Genomic DNA, 25,490 nt, shown 5'->3' on the forward strand with positions numbered 1-25,490 from the left:
TGTTGTTTTCAGTTTTTCCTAGTTGCTATTGTTCTACTTTCTATGCTTTTAGCATTATTGTGTGAATGCGTAACATGCAGAAAGGCTGTTACATAATGCTGGGAAGACATTCATGTTGATAAATAATAAATTTAGTTCAAGCAAGAACTTCTTGCTCAGGTTCAGTATGAACGTGTAGGAAGTGGTTCAAGACATTTCTTTGGTGACCATCTTGGAAAGGTGATCACTAGTTCTCTTTTATAATTTTACTTGCAAAATAAAATAAATGTGGAAGTCTAATGTATTGAAGTCAACTAGTCTTAGATAAATGAAATGTTCTAAAAGTTCTGGAACATTAGTGACTTTAGATTATGACTTAATCTTAGCCATACATTTCATGATTGAGATAGGCGGCAGCCAGGATTGAGGAGATTAGTTATCTTTTGTCAAAGCAAAAGTAGAACAAGATAGGGGAAGTCAAACACACACATGAGAAGACAGCAAGAGAGATGGAAGAAGGTGGAGTGCATTCAAGGAGAAGAAGAGTGGACTGCTGAAGTGACCAGCAAATACAGTAGATCATATAGACCTATGTCACACGATTTGGGTTTGAATTCAAATTTGGAAACAATTAAGTTTGATTTGAATTCGAATTTTCTGATGAGGTTCGGCAATAAATTCGACTATACATATTTTTCAATATATATATATATATATATATTTTAATAAAAAATCAAAATCAATTAATAAACATATATGAGTAAGAATTCTGATTAGTAAACATACATGAATAATTTAAATCATAATAACATCTAATTTTCAATGACATTAGTTAAAAACTTAAATGTAAACATACACCATAGTGGTTTGCAAATGCAAAAATAAATGGCATAATTTTCGATCTTCAAAATTTAAAAGAATGTCTCCCCGATGGGGGTGAGAAACATAGTAATAAACCCAATGCGTGGAGGATGATGCCAGACACTTGGCCGATGATGCAGGGGCCGACAAACCCAACCTCTCACGGTGATCTTCGTACAGGGGATGTTAATGCTGGGCGTGCGAACCATCCATCAACCTTGATGGGAGAGGAAGCGGATGAGCAACGTGGGTATTTGGAAGGTGGCGAACATATGCTTTGGCAAATGTTGTGGCTATTGTGGCAGGTTGATGGTCGAGACTGGAGCTCGGGTTGCAGAGAGCACTCCTGTGTTTGGCATCTTGAATGGGACTGGTGGTGATTCCGCCATCGGTTCCTTTTCCTTAGCGTTGGGGATATTGAATTGGTTGCTTTCTTTCCTTGTGGGTGGTTGTTGGCTTCTCGGAGAAGGCTAAGGGTTCGACTCACTACAATTGAGGCGACCAGTGAGCTTAGCAGTGGGTGGTTGGGTATTCGAGCTTTTGGCTCTCTTCTGGCTCTTCAGGGTTGCTGGTTTTATCCCTTGAGTATCCATATAGGTCTCTTGTGGTGGGGAGGGGGCAACTCACAAGGTGTCTGGTTAGATTTTCATCTGCGAGGTGTTGGTGTCTGCAATTTGCCGACTAATAATCTCCTTGTCGGTTTGGGTTCTTTGCGTTTGGTAGTTACCATAGTCGGAGCTAATAGTCTCCTCGTCGGTTTGGGGCCTTGGTGTCTGGTAGTTACCATTGTCGAACTTCTCGGGGTCGTGGTGGTTTGATGGCTGGTCACGGTGGTTGTGGTGGTTCTACGGTCGGTCGAGGGAGCAACCCCGTAGACTCTGAAGTGGGGTGGGGGGTCGCGGCGAAGGGGAACTGGTGGCCGAGGGACAATGCGACGACCTGGGTGTGGAGGCATGGTTGAACAACATTGCTGTTTGGATGCCTGTCGAGATTTGATTCAATCTTTGCTGGAACATTTGGAAACTTCGGAGAGGGCGCAATAAGAAGAACATGCTGCACTCATTGGTACTTTAAACAAGATGCATTACTTCCAGTGTCATGTTCGGGAATAGATCGTGGTGGTTTGGCGTGGCCAAAATTTGATATCAGAGAAGGTGGAGAAGTTAGAGTCATGGATGGCACACTTTGAGTAGCATGTCCAATGTTCCTTCCGCGCTCCTCCTCCTCTAGGGACATGTTGAGCTTGGTGATGATGCGGAGTATCCTGTAGCAAGGGTTAGCACTATTACATTCTAGGTTGAGGCAGGTAACTCTTTAGATTTTGATAATGTTTTGTTTGTTCCAAGTCTTGGAAAAAATTTGCTTCCAATATCATTTATGGAGGATAAGGGCTATGTTGAATCTTGTAGTAGCTTTGGAAGGTCTTCTGCATATGCTTGGTGTCTTTGCATGTGGAAATGATTTATTGCCTCTTTAGGTGCGTGCTTGGTGGACTAAGTGATTTATGTCTTCTTTCCTAAGCTAACTTAAGAAACATACATTAATTAAGTCAATTAATTATCGTGGACTATTAAGTCATTTTTTGTAGATAAATAATTTAATTATTTAAGTGACTTGGCAATGATCTCAACCATTGATCTCCAAGATCTTCTAGAAGGGAGATTAGGGTTAGGGATCTGGGCTTAATGAAGATTATAAAAAGAAGCTTAAGGAAGAGGTGAAGACACAAGAGAGGAGACACAACAAGAGAAAATGATTTTCTCTAGTGCGAGTGGCTCAGTAGAAAGAAGAGCAGAGGAGGAAGAGTACATGATGATTCTAGGGTGTATCCAAGAGGCCAAATTGCTGGAGGTTGTAGGACAGAGTCGTTGAAGAGAGAGGGAGGTCAATTTGATTGGAGAAGTCGATTTTCCAGGGTCAAATTTCTTAAGGTGTAGTGGCAGCTCGAAGGGAAGGAGCAGGGTTGATTTGCTAGCAAATTGCTGGGCTGAAATTCTCCAGGATGAGTTCCTTCAGAGGCCAATTTCCTTACTCTGAACTCATCTAGTGGGGGCCGAGTTACAAGTTCCAGTAAATATATTTTTCCTTTTAATTCTATGTGGGTTGAAAACCCTGATTTTCCATATTAATGATGGAGAATTGTTGTGGGTATTTATCTGTTACAATGTGTGATTGATCTCTCCTAATTTTTATTTTCTGTTGCATATAATTTCTAGAAGTGAAAATATCAATGATTTTTGGTAATTCAAAATTTATTTGGTTAAATAAATTGTTAGGAATAAATAATTGTCGTGAGAAAATAAATCTAGGTTAGTATTAGGAGATTTAACATGGTATCATAGCTTTCTAGATAACTTTGAGAGAGAGATTCGAAATCACTAGGGTTTGCAACAACAAATTTCTTCTTTTTATGATAGTAGAATTATTTTCAAATTTTGCAGTTGGGGTTTTGTGGCCAAGGTCGATTTATAAAAATGGAGTCACCAAGTAGGTTGCGATATGAAGACATGTGGGGATGCTAATTTCGGTGCCTTCAAATCCAAACATTCAAGTTCCTTCAAATCCAAACCTTGCAGCCGAGCATAATCTCAAGGTTATGAAAGCGAGGTGTATAAGTTTGGATGGTGTGAGGGTCATATAATTCTTCACATATCAGGGAAGGACATGGGAGCCATAACCAGTCTTTATTAGAGCACAAACGAAAATAGGAAAATGGTGCTGCAAGAAAAATTAAACAACATCAGGATGAATAGGTCAACCATAACATCTTTCCTCACGAGGATCTAGCAAGCTCATGATGAGCTTTCAACTATTGGAGAAACCATGATTGGTTCAGAGTTGGTGAAAGTTTCTCTAAAAGGTTGCGTTAAGAATTGGACCACCTTTATGGATGGGATCCTTGTGTTGAGAAATCTAGAGGCAACTAGATTAGGTGATTTCTCTTACTTTGATAACTGCTTGTGATGTATATTACTTAACTTGATTTAACTTCTTTCTCTTGATTATAATTAGTGTTCTTATCATCAAACAACTACCAAAACAATGAAGAACAATGAGACAAAAGGACACAAGATATAGGCGATCAATGAGGGCCAAAACCTCTCCTGTTGAGAGGAAAACCCACAAGAATTCTTCTCTTCTTATAAAACTTCAATTGACGAATTCCAAGACCTATGACCCTTGACCAAGACCCCTCCAAGACCAAGTCAAACTTTCTCCTTGAAGCACTTTCTCAACCCAAGTCAAACTTGCCTTCCAGCAGCTTCCACTTCACCTTTGACCAAGATTTTGGACTTGCAACTTTAATTGCAATTTCAACCTGCAGTTTTTGGGCCCCTGCTACAGAAACCCTAGGTGGCACGTGTGAGAGAATTATGGTGATTTTGTTCTCTTCTCTTCTTCGCTTGGACAACCCTCTCTTCCTTGATTATTCGACTAGCAAACTTGACTTCTTGTCGCTGAAATTTGACTTCTTTTGCAACTTAGATTTAATGTAGCAAAATTATGCCCTAGATCTTGCACGTGTGAGGTGATTGTTGATTTTGGGTAGTATCGGATGTGCCCTAGCTCCGAAATTTTGTGGAGGGGCTAGAATACATGAGATCTCCAGAACCGAGAAATCGTTTGGAGAAATTCCACTCGGATGAGGAGTTATTAAAATAATTAATATTTTTAATGAGTTCCTAAGACTAAACTTAGGAAAATAAAAATATTAATGTGTATTAATAAAAATATGGGTGAGAAGGTTCTAAGTGACGAGGATCAAGCCAATTCTAATCTTAGACGTTGATTAGGGACTTAATCTTGACCGTTGATTCATCAACAAGAAAAGTATAAGAGGAGGCTTGAGGGTCAGTTGGAGATACATCGAATTGATCAAAGAGTTTGATTTTTCTGGGTCGAGGTTTGCTGAGAAAATCGAATTAGTGATCTGATTTGCAGTGGGGCAGTTTGGCAAGGGAACTTCAGTTCGAGGCTGAAGAATACATAGCAGAGAGGCAAAACAATGCCAGGAGAGACAACGCAGTCCCAGAGAGGGTGACGTAGAGGCCGTAGGGGCTGACACAGGTGCAAAAGCTGTAGGGCCTGATGCAGGGCCTTAGAGGCAGCACTGGAGAGATTCTGTGGGGTAGAGAGGGAGCAGTTCAACAAATCGACTTTCTGAGCAAGGGAGGCTCACTGTGGGGGTGACGCAGCTCCTAGAGGAGGTGACGTAGTTCCAACGCAGAGCTTGGAGCAGCCATCGCTGCCCAACACTAGGAACAACCAGGTCACTTGTGGGGTTTGATCATCTAGTTGTTGAATTTTATCCATCTCCTGATAGAAGTACTTCTGCCAGGATTTTTCTCTGTTGGGTGAGCCATATCTGACACCCTAGTTGTATTCAAGAATCTGCTTAATAATACAAACCCTCTATATGTTGCACTGGTTTTCTCGAATTGGGTTTTTCCGGGGACGATTGTCCAAAAATAACGGTGTCCCTTGTGTGATTGTCTCAGTGTATTTGAGTTCATGATTTGTATGTATGTGTAGGTTGCAATAGTGTTTTATATCGATATTTATGTAATGAAATAACTTGTTAATACAAAGAACAAGTAGGAGATGTTAAACTAGTAATTGCAGTAAGGGTTTCTGATGTGTAGATTCAGAAATTTTCACATGGTATCAGAGGGATTGCAGATCATAGGCAATTGAAGACAACAGCCAAGAAATAAGGAGAATTTGCAACAAAAAAGCAGTTGTCCTGAGCGACAACGTTGTTCCAGAGCCAGAGACGCAGAAGGAGGAGTGACACAGTGTAGAGAAAGTGACGTAGAGGCTCATGCAGTGCCTGTGTCAACACTCTGAGCCAAGTGGAGGTGACGCAGTAGTTGGGAGGAGCCCACGCAGTAGCTGCGTCAACTGTTAAGGCCAACGCAGAGGCGGAGGGGGGCAAATTAAGCTCATGCAGAGCACATCATCTTTCTGAGCTAGGAAGGATTGACGCAGTTGGCCAGGAGGAGCTGATCCATCCCAAGCAGTAATTGCGCAGAACTTGAAGGGCTCAGATTCTTCAAGTTGTCGGGGCTAAGGACGCTGAGCAGATTTTTGGTTCGAGGAGCTGGTGGGACGCTGTTTCTGTTAGTGCAGAACAATGTCCAAGGAGACTGAATCAAGGTAGAGGCTTGACAAATTTCTTGCCAAGAAATCTAGATTCGGGTTGCAGTAGTAAAGGAGGATTGGAGAGGAGCGATTCGATAGTTGGCAGGAGGATTTCCGAGAGGGAAATCAAGACTCAGAGGGAGTCTAGAGAGGAGTTGTTCCTTAGAGGGTTTTCTTGCGCCCGAGGAATCTAGATCCAAGTCTTGCTCGATTGACAGTAGGAGGAGGAGGAGAGAACCAATCCTCTTTTTTAGTAGAGATGGCAATGAATGGGTTGAGGGATCAGGATAGATTGGATGGAGCATCCAATTTTGTCATCTGGAAGGCCAGGATCCTGACAATCCTAGACAAACATCGCATCAAGGACTATGCTTTGAAGGTTGTTGCTAAACCGGTTGACGCTGATCCATTGAAGAAATACGAGGAGGCCCAGGCTAAGGCCAAGTGCATGATCCTAGATGGGGTTAAAGATCATGTAGTACCACACATTGCTGAGAAGAACACAACAAGGGAGATGTGGGAGACCCTGACCACCTTGTATCAGGGCTCTTTTGTGCAACGGAAGATGCTATTAGCAAATCAACTGAGACAGTATCGGATGCAGAAAGGGGAGGAGATAAATCCCCTCCTTCTCAGGTTGTAGAGCCTCTATTCTACACCTACTTGTCTACCATTTTCCTCAGTTTTTCCTTATATTTCCTTCACTTTTGCCTCATTTTCACCATAAAACCACCCAGATCATTACATTAGGTGTCATTAAGCATGATCAAGCAAGTTTTGCTAATGAATGACTATTTGTTTAGATTTTGACTTACTTGCAGGAATCCCGCAGCTATCTGATGATCCTGCAGCTATCTGAAGATCCTGCAGCCTTTTTGTTAAACGCAATGTTCCACGTGTCGGTTTGCCAGATGAGCCACATGGGCACTTAGGTATCAACGTGCTCGAGGTTCCTGTCCCATTTTTCCAGCCATCCACGTCATCTTTACCCATGGTCAAAGCTGGTCAAGTTACGGTCAACTCAAGGCTGTTTAACGGTGATTGTGAGCTGCTTGGTCACGTCATCTTAAACGGTGACTTGTCCACGTTCTACAGGTGGCAGGGGACATGATCCAACATGGGATTCACTACCCATGACGACAGAAGCATTAAACTCATCCACGCAGCCGTATGATGTGTCCAGGGACCATAAATACGCATGACTGTTTGTTGTTTTTCAGTTAATTAGCTGTACGAGTAGGCTATCTTAGAAACCTCTATAAATAGCCGCGTCTGCGTACGCTCATCAGACTTTTATTAGTTGTAATTTCTGAACTTGTGTTAAATTTAGGAGCGTTGTGAACTCTGTTTTTTTAGTGCTATCCTAGCACTCTGTTTTGTACACTTTTTGCAAATGGAGGAATAGACATAGCACTGTTTTGAAGTTTCCAGATCTTTGAGTTTTCTTGTGGCTGAATGAATAGAGGGCCCCTGCTCATCTCAGCCTCTGTAAAGTATTTTATGTGCAGTATTTCTTTATTTTCTCATTCATTTCCTTAAGCATGTATAGTTTCATTTACTTGTTTTCCTTTCTTTTAAGCTGATCAGTGTTATTTCTTTGCAGGTTTCTTTTAGCCCGGGATTTATTTTTATGTGTGTGTGTTTGCTTTACAAACTAATGGTATTTGAAGTTGACAAATTCAAGTGCTGCTTTTGTTTTTATAGCTGATTTTTATCTTATTTCTCAAAGAGCTGCTAACACATGAATGATCTTCATCATAAACTGTTATCTTTTAAGATTAGAATATCACTAACCTGCAGTCAGTTTTGAGTGCTTTTTGGACTATTCTTTCACTACTTTCTAACCATACTTTGCATAGTACATATGGCTGAAGTAGAGAGTTAGAAAGAGCAAAATATTACTACTAGTCTTTAAAGTAGAGTTTTGATTTTAAGTGCTTCTTAGACTATTCTTTCACTACTTTCTAATCATACTTTGCATAGTACATATGGCTGAAGTAGAGAATTAGAAAGAGCAAACCATCATCATTAGTCTTTCAAGCAGATTTTTCTCACTTTTCTAATTCAACTTAAGCTACTTTCTATCCGTGCTTTACACAGTACATGTGCTTTGAAGCATCGAGTTAGAGAGAGATAATCTTTATTTTTGGGTTTTAAAAGTGATTTTCTTTTCTTTTATTAGCAGCAGCTTGAACGGTGTCTAGTGCCATTGGAAGTGGTCATTTGCTTTCAATTTTATTTCAAGTCATTTCAGTTCACTTATTCCTTTCAAGCAAGTAGTTAGAGATCACTAAACACACACTTTCACTCATTTAGGATTCACTCTACACACACACCATCACTCACTTGTTTATAAATTATCACTTCATCTTAGGAACATAATTAACCACAACAACACCCCCAACGATAAGAAAAACTCTAAGAGGTTACTTAAGTACATATAGTACACCTTCGCTTCATCAGCTTACGAGCCCCGGGTTGACAATAAATACTAGCAATTTAGATAACACTAAATTGACTAAACATTTTGGCGCCGTTGCCGGGGAAGTGAAATTAAGTAGCCATATTCTTAGAAGAAAAAAAATATAAAGTTTCAAGGAAAGAAGTTAATAGCCTATCTAAGTATGCTCTCCTCTTGCACTTTGAAGTGATCTGGAGGATCAGAAAGGAGAAAGTTATTGATTTAATAGTTTCTTGAGTATGCTCTCTTCTTGCACTTAGAGTGAACTGGAAGATCAGAAAAAGAACTATTTAACTTGACTTGAAGATAAAATAAAAAATGACATGCATAGAGCTAGAGATTCTAGGGGAAGGTTTTTAGCTAGAGCTCGAAGTTCAATTTTTACAAGTCCATCTGCTTCAAGAGATAGACAAGAGACACCTCCCTTATCTCCAACCGAAACTCCTAGTCCTGAAATTCAAGAGCCAAGAGTTGACTCTCCTATACCTTCTATTGAGTTTGAACTAGGAAGAGACTCTTCTCTTTCTCCTACAAGAAAACCAATTGTAATTGAGGAAATAGACTCACCTGAAGAGGAAGGAGAAATCTCTTCTCATTCACCCTTTGTAGAAGAACCAGAAGATTTTGAAATCCCTAGGAGAATCATCATGGCAGAGGAAGAAGGAGGTGGTAGAGGTAGAGGTAGAGGAGGAGGAGGAAATAACAATAATAATGGAGGAGGTAGAGGTCCCATTGGAGGAAATAGAGACGGGGATAATTCATTTGGGTTTCCCATTGTTAATGAGGACTCCCGAGCCACCATGAAAAATATATCACCATCCGTCCTCCCAAATTTTCATGGATTAAGAACTGAGGACCCTGAAACATTCTTGTTTGAATTTGAAGTTGTGTGTCGAACCTATGACTATCTGGATGATACTCAGAAACTCAAACTGTTCCCATCAACATTAAAAGATCAAGCTTTGAAATGGTTCATGGGGTTACTTACTCAATCCATTAGGACCTGGGATGAAATGAAACAAACCTTTTTGGATAGGTATTTAGACTATTGTATGCCTACTAATCATAAGGATGAGGTTTTTAAAATGGTGCAAAAAGAAGATGAGAGCTTAGAAGATTTACTTGAGAGATTTCAATATAATTTAAAAAGAGCAAAAATGAGTACCTTGGATGAAGAGACCTTAAAAGCCCTCTTATTAAAAGCCATTAGGGATGAATGGATAGATATCTTAAACATGATGGGAAAGGGGGATATTTCTCAACTTTCTCTCAATGATATAGCAGAACTTTGTATCCATCTCTCAAGGGGCAAATCAAAAACTCAAAAAGGGCCTAGAGATCCTTCTCTCCTTAGGGCAAATAAATCTGCAACAGGATCAGTGAGTAGGGCTGAAATCGGTAATATGCTAGATGAATTTAAAACTGACATCTTAGGGAGTCTTAGTGAACAAATTGATACCCTTAAGATTCAAAATAAACAAAAAGCAGAAGCCGAGGCTATGACTATCTTTTGCCCGAAGTGTAGAAAGAAGCATGCTTTAAGGGAATGTCCCTTGGAAGCACAAGTTGTGGAAACCTGTGTAATTTGCTCAGAAACCCATGAGACCAAGGAATGTCCTTCAATCCCTGGCCTCAAAGCAGTCTTTCAAGAAGATCCAAGTACGCTTGAATCCCTTTGTTTTGTTGCAAGAAGACCTTGGCAGGGGCAGCAACATCAAGGGTTTAATAACTCTATGAATTTCCAACCCCCACCAAATTGGAATCCTTGGCAACAACCTTGGTCACAACCACAAAATCCTTTCCAAGCATGGTTGCAAAGCATGCAAATGCAAAATCCTTATGGGAGATTTGCCCAATTCTATCAATATCCTCAATCCTTTCAAAATCAGCAAGCTCCCCAACTTCCAAATCAAGGTCAACAATTGTCATTACCATTCCCTCAACAACAACAACCTCCTCCACAAAATCAAAATTCTCAACTCTTGTTACAATCTCAACAGAGGCCAAATCAACTTCCCTCTCAACCTCAACCAAACCCCAATAATAGGAATCCTCAAAGTGCTTATGTGATGGAAGGTCAACCACTCATGGAAGGTCAACCATTCCCTACCTATATGGTTGTTCCTCTCAATGAGGTCCAACTCAGATCAGGTAGAATCCTAGACCAACCTTCTACAAGTGCTCAACAACCAAGCATTTCTGAGGAAGAATCTCTCAAAGCCAATAAGGGTTCTGAAGTATCCCTTCAAAACCCAAGCATTAAAGAAAAAGAAAAAGAATCAACTCCCTTAGTAGAGCAACCCACATCTTCAGCTATTCCTCCTTTTCCTGAAAGATTGCAAATTGATAAAGGAGTGGAGAAGCAGATTTGGTTGCCTGACTATAGCTTTCTAGATGAATTGAAAAATGTCTGTATCAAGATTCCCTTGTTAACAGCCATTAAGGAGATTCCCATTCTAGCAAAGACAATAAAGGAGATGAGTTTGAAAAAAACAATAAAAAGAACCAGAGATACCAAAAGGATACATCTAGTTGGAAAAATTGCAGACATTATGATGGGTAAAATTACCATGCAAAAATATGTAGATCCCGGTAGCCCTATTGTTAAAACTCATATTAATGGGGTTGAAATCCCAAATACCTTGATTGACTTAGGAGCCGCTATCAACATTATGAGTAGACAGACCATGGATCAGTTAAAACTTCCTAACCTTCTCTTTACACCTACTTTGTTGCAACTTGCAGATAGGTCAATCATTAAACCTGATGGTGTATTGGAAGACATTCCAGTCTCACTAGACTCTTGGGAATATCCAGTTGATTTTATGATTTTAACTCCCTAGAACAATCTAGGAGGACATCCTCTTATTCTAGGAAGACCTTGGCTGGCCACAGCTGATGCTTTCATAAGTTGTAGGTCGGGAGACATGTATATATCAGATGGTAATTCTACCAAGAAATTCAACTTGTATCCTCCCGCAAAGGCAATAACAGAAATAGGAGAAGATGAGTGGATTGATGATGAGGATACTCTTCAACCTGTTCTAACCATCTCTGAGATCAGTGAGGACAGTCAAATTCTAAATACATTAGAAAATTTTGAGGTACCTTTAGAATATGACTCTTCACAGTTTCAGTTAGATGCAGATATTGAATATCTCTCCTCTAGACAGATGTCTCTCTTCTCAATGGAAGAGTTTGGTAGTTCTACAGTTGAAATCTTTCCAGGAAAAACATTAAACATTAACAAGAACTTGGAAAGACTACAACAAGAAGAATTAACTAAACTGTTGCAAAAACATTCCACTGCCTTTGCATGGGAATATACTGACATGAAAGGAATCGACCCTAAGACTTGTATTCATCACATTTATATTGAAGAAAACAGCAGACCCATTAGGCAGCCACAAAGACGGATGAATCCAAATCTTAGGGAAATTGTGAAAGAAGAACTTCAGAAATTGCTCAAGGTAAACTTCATTTACCCCATTTCAGATAGCCAATGGGTTTCTCCCTTGGTTATAGTGCCCAAAAAGAATGGTAAATGGAGAGTTTGCATTGACTATCGAGAATTGAACAAGGCAACCTTAAAGGATCATTTTCCTCTACCTTTTATTGATCAGGTATTAGACACTTTAGCAGGTAAAAAGTATTTCTCATTCTTGGATGGTTTTAGTGGTTACAATCAGATTCAGGTAGCACCTGAAGATCAAGACAAAACCACCTTTACTTGTCCTTGGGGAACTTTTGCCTATCGAGTACTCCCTTTTGGATTGTGCAATGCACCCGCTACATTTCAAAGGGCTGTACTAGGAATCTTCTCAGATCTGATTCATGATTGTGTAGAGGTATACATGGACGATTTCACAGTCTATGGTAATACATTTGAAGAAGCTTTGGCAAATTTGGAAAAAGTACTGGTAAGATGTAAGGAAACAAATCTTTCTTTAAGTCATGAAAAGTGTTTTATGATGTTTACTGAAGGGATTGTTTTAGGACATCATATCTCAGGAGATGGAATCAAAGTTGATAGATCTAAAGTAGAAGTCATCTCTAAGTTACCTGTTCCAAATTGCCAAAGAGATGTTAGAAGTTTTCTTGGGTTTACTGGTTATTACAGAAGATTTATTGAAAACTTCACTAAGATAGCATCCCCTCTTTTCAAACTACTTACTAAAGATTGTGAATTTAAGTGGGATCCTGAATGTCAATCTGCCTTTGAAGCTTTAAAGACTAGAATATCTGAAGCACCCATTTTAAGGGGTCCAAATTGGAAACTCCCTTTCCACATTTCTACTGATGCTTCAGATACAGCTTTAGGAGCTGTTTTGGGACAAAAGGATTTGATCCCTTATGCCATTTATTACACAAGTAAGAATTTGACTCCTACTGAGTTAAATTATACTGTTACTGAAAAGGAATTTCTAGCCGTTGTTCATGCTATAAACAAGTTTAGACACTATATAACCGGCTATGAAACCTTTGTCCACACTGATCACTCTGCCATTAGATACCTCATGAACAAACCAGTCACTAATGGTAGAGTTACAAGATGGCTTTTGCTTTTACAAGAATTCAACATAACTGTGTTAGATCGACCAGGTAAACAGAACACAGTAGCTGACTTCTTGTCTAGAATCCAAAACACTAATGAGGACTCTCCTGTAGAGGATAAATTTCCAGATGAGTATTTGTTTGCAGTAACTACCAAAACCCCTTGGTATGCTGATATTGCTAATTATTTAGTTACTGGAAAGTTACCTTTACATTTATTTCCTAATGAGAAAAGGAAAATCATTCAGGATAGTTCACATTATTCTTGGATTTCTAATGAATTGTTCAGAACAGGGCCAGATTTGATGATCAGAAGATGTGTACGGGAGGATGAGATGCCTGACATCCTTAAGGCATGTCATGACGAACCTTGTGGCGGACATTTTTCTGATAAGAGGACTGCCTATAAAATCCTTTCATCAGGATATTATTGGCCTTCTCTCTTTAAGGATGCGAAGCAATATGTTAAGAGGTGTGACAGTTGTCAGAGAATTGGGAGACCAACTCTTTCAAATGAAATGCCACTACAGCCACAGGTATGCATCGAACCTTTCGAGAAATGGGCTCTAGATTTTGTTGGACCAATTAATCCGCCATCCAAGCAAAATAGATATATACTGGTTTGTACTGATTATGTTACCAAGTGGGTAGAAGCTATAGCATTAACTTCTGCTACTGAAAATTCAGTTGTTCAATTTCTTTTCAAGGATATTTTCACTCGTTTTGGTGTCCCAAGAGAAATTGTAACAGATCAGGGAAGCCAATTTACATCAAGGATGATAGAGAAGCTGATGGAGGAATATAAGATCAAGCATAGAACATCTACTCCATACCATCCGCAAGCGAATGGTCAAGTAGAATCTACAAATAAAGTTCTTGAAAGCATCATCACAAAGACTGTTCATCTTCATAGAAGAGATTGATCATTGGGCAGAAAGGCTTCCTGAAGCCTTATGGGCCTATAGAACTACATGGAGGAACACCACAGGACATTCTCCCTATGAACTTGTTTATGGGAAGGAAGTCCTGTTCCCCATTGAGTTCCAAATCAAGACCTTCAAGACAGCAGTTCAATTGGGGATGAGCTTATCAGAAGCCCAGAAGCACAGAATGGACCAGTTAAACGAACTAGATGAAATGAGACAAGATGCAATTCTAAGAACCGATCTAGTTCAGCACCAAAGAAGCAAATGGCATGATCGACATATCAAAGAAAAGAAGTTTCAAAAGGGTGATTGGGCACTCTTGTTTGATTCAAAATTTAAGGACTTCAAAGGAAAATTTCAAACTCATTGGCTTGGGCCATATGAGATTGATGAAGTCTTTAATAATGGAGCAGTTAGAGTGAAGACTATTGATGAACTTCAAACTCCCTTTATTGTGAATGGCCACAGGTTGAAAGTCTACCGCAAGCCACTCTCAAAAAAGGAGTTTGTTAAGTTATTCCAAGGCGATTTTGAAATGAGGCTGGTTGAGAAGAATTCTTCTCCTCCATCAGCCTAATCTCTGTTTCTTTCAATTTCAATGAAAAAAAAAAAAAAAAAAAAAAAAAAAGAGAAAAAGAAAAAAGAAAAGAAAAAATAAATAAATGTATGAGCCTGAAAACCAATCTCTGATTGGCAGTCTCATGCAGAAAACATGAGGTGAAAATCAGGGTCACCTGACACCTCATGTTTTCCAAAAAAAAAAAAATCTCTCTCTCTCTTTCATCTCATTTCATTTATTTCATCTCACCATTTCCTTCCATCTCGCCATCCTCACTTCACCTCACTGCTTTCCACCCACTCATTCATTCATTCATTCCATTTCATTTCATTAATAAAGTTTTTTTTCAGGCAACTAAAGTATTTTATGCAGCTGGAAGACACCATTACAGTTCCTGCAGCTATTTGGCAATTCTGCAGCCGTTTAGCCTTTCTGCAGCCTTCTGCACCTGCACAAGAAACACAGTCTGTCTGAAGAAATATGTACAGTTCAAAATCATCAAAGACAAGGAGGAAAGAATCATGTGCTAGCAATAAAGTTAACAAAAGGTTAGTAGCAAATTATCAGAAGCCAAATCAAATGCGGATCTGAGGTATGTTTAAAATTTTAAACCTATAGTTATTTCATTACGCGGAATTTTCTGGGTTATGTCTTGTTGGCCACTAATCGTAATGATTACCCATTTTCTTTTCCCATGCGACCACAAATCCACGAATCCTCCACGTCTACCAGTTCATAATACCCATGATTTTTGAAATCACATATGGCTGTTTCTGTCATTAAGGTCTCGTACCCTAATGACGTAACCTACCGTATTACGTCTCTCAGTTCTCATCCCGCAGCCATGTGTCAATCCACAGCCGAAATCGGAGAATATAGCCGTTCCATTCATCATTTCGAAACCCTCTGCGCTCATAACACTCCATTCCTCGCTATCATCTCCCTTATTCCGTTTCACTCACTACGATTACCTCCATAAACCATACTCTGTTTTTCCCTCTGCTGTATAGCCAGTAAACGTGTGATACAGTTGTATTACGACTGCTAGTCACCGTTTCACTGTGTTCACGCTGTTATCCACCACTTAACTCTGATTCAAGCCGTGAATTCTCGGTGTCTGAGGCTGTTGATGCACCCATATATCCTCTGTTCCACAAAGTCTGAACAGGAACCGAGGAATTACTGTGTAAAGTCACGGAATTACTGTGTAAAGTCACCATCAAAGTCGTGTTTTAAACAGAGCTGAGGAGTCGATGGGAAAACTTTTAAGGGCTGAACCAGAAGGTTCGAAATTCTTGGAGGCATACCCTCAGGTTGAGGAGGCATTGCAAAAAGCCAATTGGCTACAGTGCATCAAGAAGTTTAAGGGCTATCACAAAGAAGTAACAAAAGCCTTTGCAAGGTCATTCAAGGATAAAGACAGTCAAGTAGAGGTGGGTGATTTAACATTTGCAGTCAGTGAAGGAAGCATAGCAAAGGCTACATCTCTTCCACAAACCGGTGAACGTTGGTTCAAAAACCGGGCAGTCCAGGATCAACAATGGAAGCGGATTTTTAAAAACCCAGGTATGAATACAAGTGTTTTCACCAAAGGAATTCCTATCTCTCATGTTAAAGAAGAATGGAAAGTTCTACTGTTGTTAGTGCAAAAATTTTTCACGTGTGAAGGGAGATTTGGAGTATTGTACGTTTATCATGGTAAAATTATGCTGCAATTTCAAGGAGAACATGATATAAATCTTCCCTACTTTCTATTCCAAAGCCTTAGGAAAATGTGTTCCATGGCTCAACGGAATCCACGAAACATAGAAGCTTACCTCTGTCACCATAGTCTTGTTAAGTTATTGATAGAAGAACAATTAAAAGAAAAACAAGACACATGGGAGAAATTCCTTGTAAGGAATCATTTTGAAGAACCTGGAGAATCTTCTATACCTAGGAAAAGTAGAAGGAAGAGAAAAGAAAGTATCTCTGAGACTGTTCAAGGACAAACTGTAGAGGAAACAGAAGTATATCATCCTGAACCTGAGATTGAACCTACTGAAGACAGTGCTCAAGAGATTATCTCAGAAACCCTCGCTGAACTTGCCAAAGAAGCTGCCAAAAAGAGAAGAGAAGATAAAAAGAAACAAAAACAAGACAAGGGAAAATCCGTAATTCAAGAAACTGATCAGACTCCAGAGCATTCTAATGATGAAGAAAGAGATAGCCAGCCCTTAGCACAAAGGTTAGCTAAACTCCATGAGAAAATTGCCCTCTCCAAGAAAGTAAAAGTACAAAAACCAAGGAAAAAGGCACAAAAAGAAACACAGAGTGCTGCCACTGTAAGAAGGAGTAGTAGATTGCAGAATAAAGGGAAAGCCACAAGGACACTTTTCGTTGATCTAAGCACACCTGAGAAGGGTGCTATAAAAACAGACCTTGAGGATAGTCCACAACGTGAGGCAGCTACTCCTCCAAGGGAGGACAGTCCGTTTCAGCCGGAGTTTGAAACTGAAACTGAGCATGAATATAGTCCAAGGAAGTCACCAATTGTTGACCCAATTCAACAAGAGGTGTACAACTATTTTGAAACATTGGAGCAGAACACTGCTGGCCCAAGTAATGTCATACCTCCTGAGCAGCAAATAGACTTACTCAAATAAGAGATCTATGAACTTGAGGTGCTAAACCGTCACATTAAACAGAGAAATGAAGAAATGAAGCAGCAAGCTGATATTGCCAAAGCAATCCAAGATAACACCTTTCTTCAAATGAGCATGTGGCAGAAGAAACACAGCAGACTCAAGAAGAGATGTAGAAGGCTGAACAGAGCCTTAATCAATTTGAAATTCAGATGCATGTTCAAGAGACCAAAGGTTAATGTTTCCACACAAAGGAAGAGGAGGAGATTGGATGTCTTAGCTGAGGCATCCCAGCAGGTGGATTGAATTGTGTTTTCATTGCATGAGGACATGCAATACCCTCGGAGTGGGGGTATGTAGAGCCTCTATTCTACACCTACTTGTCTACCATTTTCCTCAGTTTTTCTTTATCTTTCCTTCACTTTTGCCTCATTTTCACCATAAAACCATCCAGATCATTACATTAGGTGTCATTAAGCATGATCAAGCAAGTTTTGCTAATGAATGACTATTTGTTTAGATTTTGACTTACTTGCAGGAATCCCGCAGCTATCTGATGATCCTGCAGCTATCTGAAGATCCTGCAGCCTTTTTGTTAAACGCAATGTTCCACGTGTCGGTTTGCCAGATGAGCCACATGGGCACTTAGGTATCAACGTGCTCGAGGTTCCTGTCCCATTTTTCCAGCCATCCACGTCATCTTTACCCATGGTCAAAGCTGGTCAAGTTACGGTCAACTCAAGGCTGTTTAACGGTGATTGTGAGCTGCTTGGTCACGTCATCTTAAACGGTGACTTGTCCACGTTCTACAGGTGGCAGGGGACATGATCCAACATGGGATTCACTACCCATGACGACAGAAGCATTAAACTCATCCACGCAGCCGTATGATGTGTCCAAGGACCATAAATACGCATGACTGTTTGTTGTTTTTCAGTTAATTAGCTGTACGAGTAGGCTATCTTAGAAACCTCTATAAATCGCTGCGTCTGCGTACGCTCATCAGACTTTTATTAGTTGTAATTTCTGAACTTGTGTTAAATTTAAGAGCGTTGTGAACTCTGTTTTTTTAGTGCTATCCTAGCACTCTGTTTTGTACACTTTTTGCAAATGGAGGAATAGACATAGCACTGTTTTGAAGTTTCCAGATCTTTGAGTTTTCTTGTGGCTGAATGAATAGAGGGCCCCTGCTCATCTCAGCCTCTGTAAAGTATTTTATGTGCAGTATTTCTTTATTTTCTCATTCATTTCCTTAAGCATGTATAGTTTCATTTACTTGTTTTCCTTTCTTTTAAGCTGATCAGTGTTATTTCTTTGCAGGTTTCTTTTAGCCCGGGATTTATTTTTATGTGTGTGTGTTTGCTTTACAAACTAATGGTATTTGAAGTTGACAAATTCAAGTGCTGCTTTTGTTTTTATAGCTGATTTTTAATCTTATTTCTCAAAGAGCTGCTAACACATGAATGATCTTCATCATAAACTGTTATCTTTTAAGATCAGAATATCACTAACCTGCAGTCAGTTTTGAGTGCTTTTTGGACTATTCTTTCACTACTTTCTAACCATACTTTGCATAGTACATATGGCTGAAGTAGAGAGTTAGAAAGAGCAAAATATTACTACTAGTCTTTAAAGTAGAGTTTTGATTTTAAGTGCTTCTTAGACTATTCTTTCACTACTTTCTAATCATACTTTGCATAGTACATATGGCTGAAGTAGAGAATTAGAAAGAGCAAACCATCATCATTAGTCTTTCAAGCAGATTTTTCTCACTTTTCTAATTCAACTTAAGCTACTTTCTATCCGTGCTTTACACAGTACATGTGCTTTGAAGCATCGAGTTAGAGAGAGATAATCTTTATTTTTGGGTTTTAAAAGTGATTTTCTTTTCTTTTATTAGCAGCAGCTTGAACGGTGTCTAGTGCCATTGGAAGTGGTCATTTGCTTTCAATTTTATTTCAAGTCATTTCAGTTCACTTATTCCTTTCAAGCAAGTAGTTAGAGATCACTAAACACACACTTTCACTCATTTAGGATTCACTCTACACACACACCATCACTCACTTGTTTATAAATTATCACTTCATCTTAGGAACATAATTAACCACAACAACACCCCCAACGATAAGAAAAACTCTAAGAGGTTACTTAAGTACATATAGTACACCTTCGCTTCATCAGCTTACGAGCCCCGGGTTGACAATAAATACTAGCAATTTAGATAACACTAAATTGACTAAACACAGGTTGCAAGGGATTCACGACCAGTTGACTTCGTTTGGGTCTACACCAGATCCTGAGTTCATGGTCAGGACTGCCCTGAATGCAGTCACTGAGGACTGGGAGACATTTGTCCAAAGTATTTTGGGCAGAGCGACTCTCCCCAGTTGGGAGGAGATGTGGGCAACTCTTCAACAAGAAGAGCTCAGGAGATTGACCAAGGTAGGGAGTAGCGGCAAGGGAACTCGGGTCAAGAAGGAGGAGGAGGAGGATGCAGCTCCTGTATCAGCTGGATAGCAGGGGCATCAAAAGAGGAAGAAGGAGTCAGGACATCACCAAGGTCATATGCTTCAACTGTGGGGAACTGGGACATTATGCCACTCAGTGTCCCCAGAAGAAGGGCAAGGGGGAGGCTTCTGAATTGAAGGCTGCTCCAGCGAAAGCAGACAAGGAAGGGGAGGATGACGATTGTGCCATGAATGCTCATGTGCCTCTAGAGAAGAGGTGGGGCGATATGGAGTTGTAGTCGAGAGGACTACATGACGGGCAGGATCCTTGAGGTGCCCAAACTCTTGGATCACATACGGCTATGGGATCCTTTAATGACAGTTGCAAAATGACAGGTGTCAGTTGGAGCGAGGTGTGATGGAGCAACAGTGGCGGAGCTAGTGTGCCAGAGTCTGAGGCAGCGCAATGGATGTTGTAGCAGCGCGAGAGGCACAAAGTAGTTTGCAACATCGCAGTCGCTGCAGAGGGTCAGAACATATTAGCAGCAGAGGTTGCTTCAGCATCACGAGGCCATCCATATTGACCAACATGTCAGTTTTTGGGTGAATTTTCAGTTGGTTACTTCTCAACAACCGAGTTGCAGTGCAGCAATTAGCAGTGGCAGTGCTATGGGCAACATGAGGCAACATTTTGAGAGGGAGCTGTAGTACAGATGCAACAGTGGCAGTGGCAGATTCATGGGCAGCGGTACAGGAAGTAGCAGTGCAGTGGATGAAGGACATAGGGCCAAGCATCAACAACACAGAGGACCGATTCAGTGGATCAGTGTAGTACTTCTGTTGATAAGTTTTACTAGAGCACATTTCTCGCCAAGAGGGAGTGTTGATTTTGGATAGCATTGGATGTGCCCTAGCTCTGAAATTTTGTGGAGGGGCTAGAATACAAGAGATCTCTAGAACCCATAAATTGTTTGGAGAAATTCCACCCGAATGAGGATTTATTAAAATAATTAATATTTTTAATGAGCTCCTAAGTCTAAACTTAGGAAAATAAAAATATTAATTTATATTAATAAAAATATGGGTGAGAAGGTTCTAAGTGACGAGGATCAAGCCAGTTCTAATCTTAGCCGTTGATTAGGGACTTAATCTCAGCTGTTGATTCATCAACAGGAAAAGTATAAGAGGAGGCTTGAGGGTCAGTTGGAGATACATCGAATTGATCAAAGAGTTTGATTTTTCTAGGGCGAGGTTTGTTGAGAAAATCGAACTAGTGATCTGAGTTGCAGTGAGGGGTAGTTCGGCAAGGGAACTTCAGTCCGAGGCCGAAGAATACATAGCAGAGAGGCATAACAACGTCGGGAGAGACAACGCAGTCCCATAGAGGGTGACACAGAGGCCGTAGGGGCTGATGCAGGTCCTTAGAGGCTGCACTGGAGAGATTTTGTGGGGCAGAGAGGGAGCAGTTCAACAAATCAACTTTCTGAGCAAGGGAGGCTCACTGTGGGGGTGACGCAGCTCCTAGAGGAGGTGACGCAGTTCTAGCGTAGAGCTTGGAGCAGCCATCGCTGCCCAACACTAGGAACAACCGGGTCACTTGTGGGGTTTGATCATCCAGTCACTGAATTTGGCGGAATATCTGTCTCTAGATAGAGGTACTTCTTCAAGGATTTTTCTCTGTTGGGTGAGCCATATCTGGCACCCTAGTTGTATTCAAGAATCTGCTTAATAATACAAACCCTCTATATGCTGCAACGGTTTTCCCGAATTGGGTTTTTTCCGGGGAAGATTGTCTAAAAATAATGGTGTCCCTTGTGTGATTGTCTCAGTGTATTTCAGTTCAGATTTGTAGGTATGTGTAGGTTGCAATAACGTTTTATATCGATATTTATGTAATTAAATAACTTGCTAATACAAAGAACAAGTAGGAGATTTTAAACCAATAATTGCAGTAGGGGTTTCTGATGTGTAGATTCAGAAATTTTCACAGAGATGAGGCCCAAAACAGATAATAATTTTTGACTTTCTTGTGCTTAACTCTCATTCCTTTTCTTGCTCTTCATTAGGTCTCCTTCTTACCTTGATCGAACATCGTTATTGTTGGATGAATGCTTCCTTGAACAAGGCCGAGTGCTTCTATATATAGGCTTCCTTGAGTCCCCTAATAGGCTGACTTTCCCTTCTAGATAGGCCAACTTGTTTGTAGCACTATGACGAGGTCTTGGAGGGTCTTTTGAATCTAACAAATTTTCTTTACAATATACATCATGCCCAAAAGGGTCGTCCATACATGACAATGACTCAATTGACTTGTAGACTAAATGACAAGCCCTATAAGCACTTAATGGGTGCTTGACCTAAAAATAAATTTCCCTTGAGCATGAAACCCATGCCTCAAGAATGACAATAATAAATTTATTTTTCTCTTTACAATAAATACATAAAATCATGATTACATATGTCATTATGAAGACCGAACCTAGTTACATATTTCAACACTCCCTCTTAACTAGGGAGGTATTCATAATCCATACAAGGTACTTGGACATTCTCAAATTGAAGAATTCTCATAAGAAGAGTCAGATTGGTAAGCCATCTCATAAGCTACTTCCTTAGCTTATGCCAAAGCATCTCATCAACCAACATTGTCACATAGCAAGGCCTAATAGCTCTATTGTAATTCCCCCTAATAATAATAATAAATAACATAAATAAATAAAAAAATAAAATAAAATAATATATAAGTAAATAAGTAATAAGTAAAAAAAGAAAAGATAATAATATTATATAAATAATAAATAATGAATAAAATATAATAATAGTAAACAAATAAAATAGTAAATAATGAACTGGGGTTCTAAATAAATATATATATATAAAAAAACTATAATAATAGTAAAAATAAGTAGTTAACAAAAAGTAAAAATGAATAAAATAAGAAAGAGTTAAATTAAGAGAAATATTGAATTAAGTAAAACTTAAAATAAATAAATAAAGAAAAGTTGCATGTTGACACACGGATTGTGTGCATGTGTAGCCCTTTCCAATTCCCTTCCATTTTTGGAACAATTGGTTTTATTTAATGGACAAATCATTCTTTGGGAGAAGAGTGTTGAGAGGCAAAGGAAACCTTGGTAGCAATACATTGATTGAGGGCTCGAGGGTGGACAACTGTAGAAAGATTATGTGCACTCCAACTGACTTGGAGGAATTCGAATTGGGTGAGAGGAAATTTGATGGGTGTAGCCCACAAGGAGCATGAAGGATGGCTAGCTATAAAATGGAGGTGAGACTCTCATTTTAGGGGCTTTTGATCATTTGACAAACTTTGTTGTTGATCACGCTGTTTAGTTGAGTTACAATTGCTATTGAGTGTAGGAATTTATAGGGTAAGTTCCTCAGACAGAACATCAAAGGACACCGCTCACAAACAGATCACAGATCAATACACCAGTATTGTTGACGTGGTTAAAACCCTCAAAGAGGGAAATAGTCCACGACCTGAGCCAACGCGGCCACTTCAGGCAATTTATTAATAAAAGAATGAAAATTTACATAAGCTTCTCTCATGAACGGTTACGCTACAAATGACCCTCCATGCTCTTTAAATAGAGATCATGGACCAATCGGGTGTTAAGCCACGAATCAAGTGTCGGTAATACTGAGGAGAGAATGAACCGTCGAATCACTACATATCGTGACCGTCGAATTGTAAGTTACAAAAGTACATAGTAAAGAAACACACTTTACCTAACTCTACACTAGACCAAGTTATACTTAACTATTTCCTATGTGTCAGAATATCCTAACATCCCCCCTTAAGAACAACTTGGGATAGGATTGAAGGATGTACAAATATGACACAATAGGAGAAGGAAGGAGGCATTAGAGCCTATCCCCCCTCAGTGACAACTTCTTGAACTCCAACCATAAATCGAAGTTTAGTAAACTTCTCATCTCTGAGAGCCTTTGTAAAGATGTCTGCAACTTGATCATCTGTTGAACAATATTGCACTTCAAGAACATGGTCATGAATGAGCTTTCTGATGAAGTGCATGTGCAGTTCAATGTGTTTGTTGCGCTGATGTTGGACTGGATCTTTGCATAGTTGAATGGCACTTTGATTATCACACCAAAGTGTAGTCGGATGCTGTTGCTGAAAGGCAAACTGTGATAGGATCTGACGAAGCCACAGGGCTTCCTTACTAGCTTCTACGGCACCACGATACTCTGCTTCTGCTGAAGAAAGAGAAATGGCACCTTGTTTCTTGCAAGCCCATGTAATAGGTCCTGAATCAAGCGTGAACACATAACCTGCAGTAGACTTTCGATCATCAGGGTCACTAGCCCAATCGGAGTCAGTGAAACCAACCAATAGAGGAGATGCTTCGACACTATAATGAATCCCAAACTGAACTGTACCTCGAACATAACGAAGTATTCTTTTCGCTGCTTTCCAATGATTTTCATGTGGGTTTTGCATAAACCGAGCAATAAGGCCAACAACAAAGGAAAGTCAGGACGAGTATGGGTCAGATACAAAAGTCTTCCTACAAGTTGGCGGTAGAAGGTAGCATCAACTTCAGGTGAAGTACAAGTGACTGAAAGTTTGGCTCCAGACTGAAAGGGAGAAGGGGTTGGCTTATAGTCTTCCATGTGAAAATGGCGTAGAAGATCACAGGCATACTTGGACTGGGAAAGGGAAATACCTTCCTTGGATTGCAAGACTTGAAGACCAAGAAAATAATGCAAGTGTCCTAAGTCTGTCATTTCAAACTTATTTTTAAGGCTGGACTTCACATGGTTTATAAGGTTGGGATCACTATCAGTAAGGATAAGATCATCAACATAAAGAACAAGAATGATAAGGGACTTGCCCACTTTCTTCGTGTAGACAGTATTGTTAGAATGACACCTAGAAAAGCCAGTTTCTAAAAGAAAGCTATCCATTTTGGCATACCAAGCTCGAGGGGCTTGCTTGAGACCATAAAGGGATTTCATAAGTTGACATACAAGGCTGGAGTCTGTTTGTATAAAGCCAGTAGGTTGTTCCATATAGATTTCTTCATGCAAGTCCCCATGCAAGAAGGCAGATTTAACATCCATCTGATGGAATTCCCATTTGAAAGAGGCAGCAAGGGAAAGATCAAGGCGGATAGAGTTCATTTTGGCAACAGGGGAGAAGGTTTCAGTATAGTCAATGCCTTCAACTTGTGAAAAACCCTTAGCAACAAGACGAGCTTTATGTTTATCAACTTTTTCATCTGGTCCATACTTGGTTCTGTAAACCCATTTGCATCTAACAAGTTTTCGTCCCTTTGGTAGAGGAACAAGATCCCATGTATCATTTGCTAATAATGAATGATATTCTTCATTCATAGCTGCGTCCCAATCTGGATGGCCTGAAGCTTCTGCAAAGGTGTCAGGATCATAATTCGCTGAAGCTTGAGCCAGTAAAGAAGAGGTTCTATCGAACTGAGAACGTGTACGTCGCTGATCTGTAGGATCACCGATAAGAGTGCTTACTGCATCCCGAGTAGCACGGACCCATTTTGGAAGTTGAGGAGCTGAAGGAGGATCCTGAGAAGGTGGGGGAGGATTGTCATCCTCGCTTTCATCATCTGAAGAAGAAATATTTTCAAAAGTAGAAGAGATAGAGAGAGGTGGCACATCCACTGAACTAGGCTCATAGGCCGATATATTTCAGCAAACTTTACATCTCTTCTAATGAGAACATTTTTGGACTTAAGTGGAATAAGTCTATATCCTTTGACATCTTCAGAATATCCAACAAAAATACATTTTTCACTCTTAGGTTCTAAAGCTTTATGTTTCTCATTTGGAATATGGGCCCATGCTTCACTTCCAAAAACACGAAAGTGACTTACATCTGGTTTAATTGAGCTCCATGCTTCTTGTGGAGTGATATTCTTTAAA

At 39.8% G+C, this 25,490-nt stretch overlaps 1 protein-coding gene across 1 annotated transcript in view; it reads left to right on the top strand.

Annotated features, from left to right (window-relative positions):
• The window catches only part of LOC149146230 (ACT domain-containing protein ACR11-like), a 90,474-nt gene that overhangs the window by 43,814 nt on the left and 21,170 nt on the right, over positions 1-25,490 (top strand). The window lies entirely within an intron of this gene.

Source organism: Pinus tabuliformis, chromosome X (genome assembly GCF_031772625.1).
Source record: "Pinus tabuliformis cultivar Carrire ecotype Pingquan chromosome X, CPIR1, whole genome shotgun sequence".
NCBI classification, from domain to species: Eukaryota; Viridiplantae; Streptophyta; class Pinopsida; order Pinales; family Pinaceae; genus Pinus; species Pinus tabuliformis.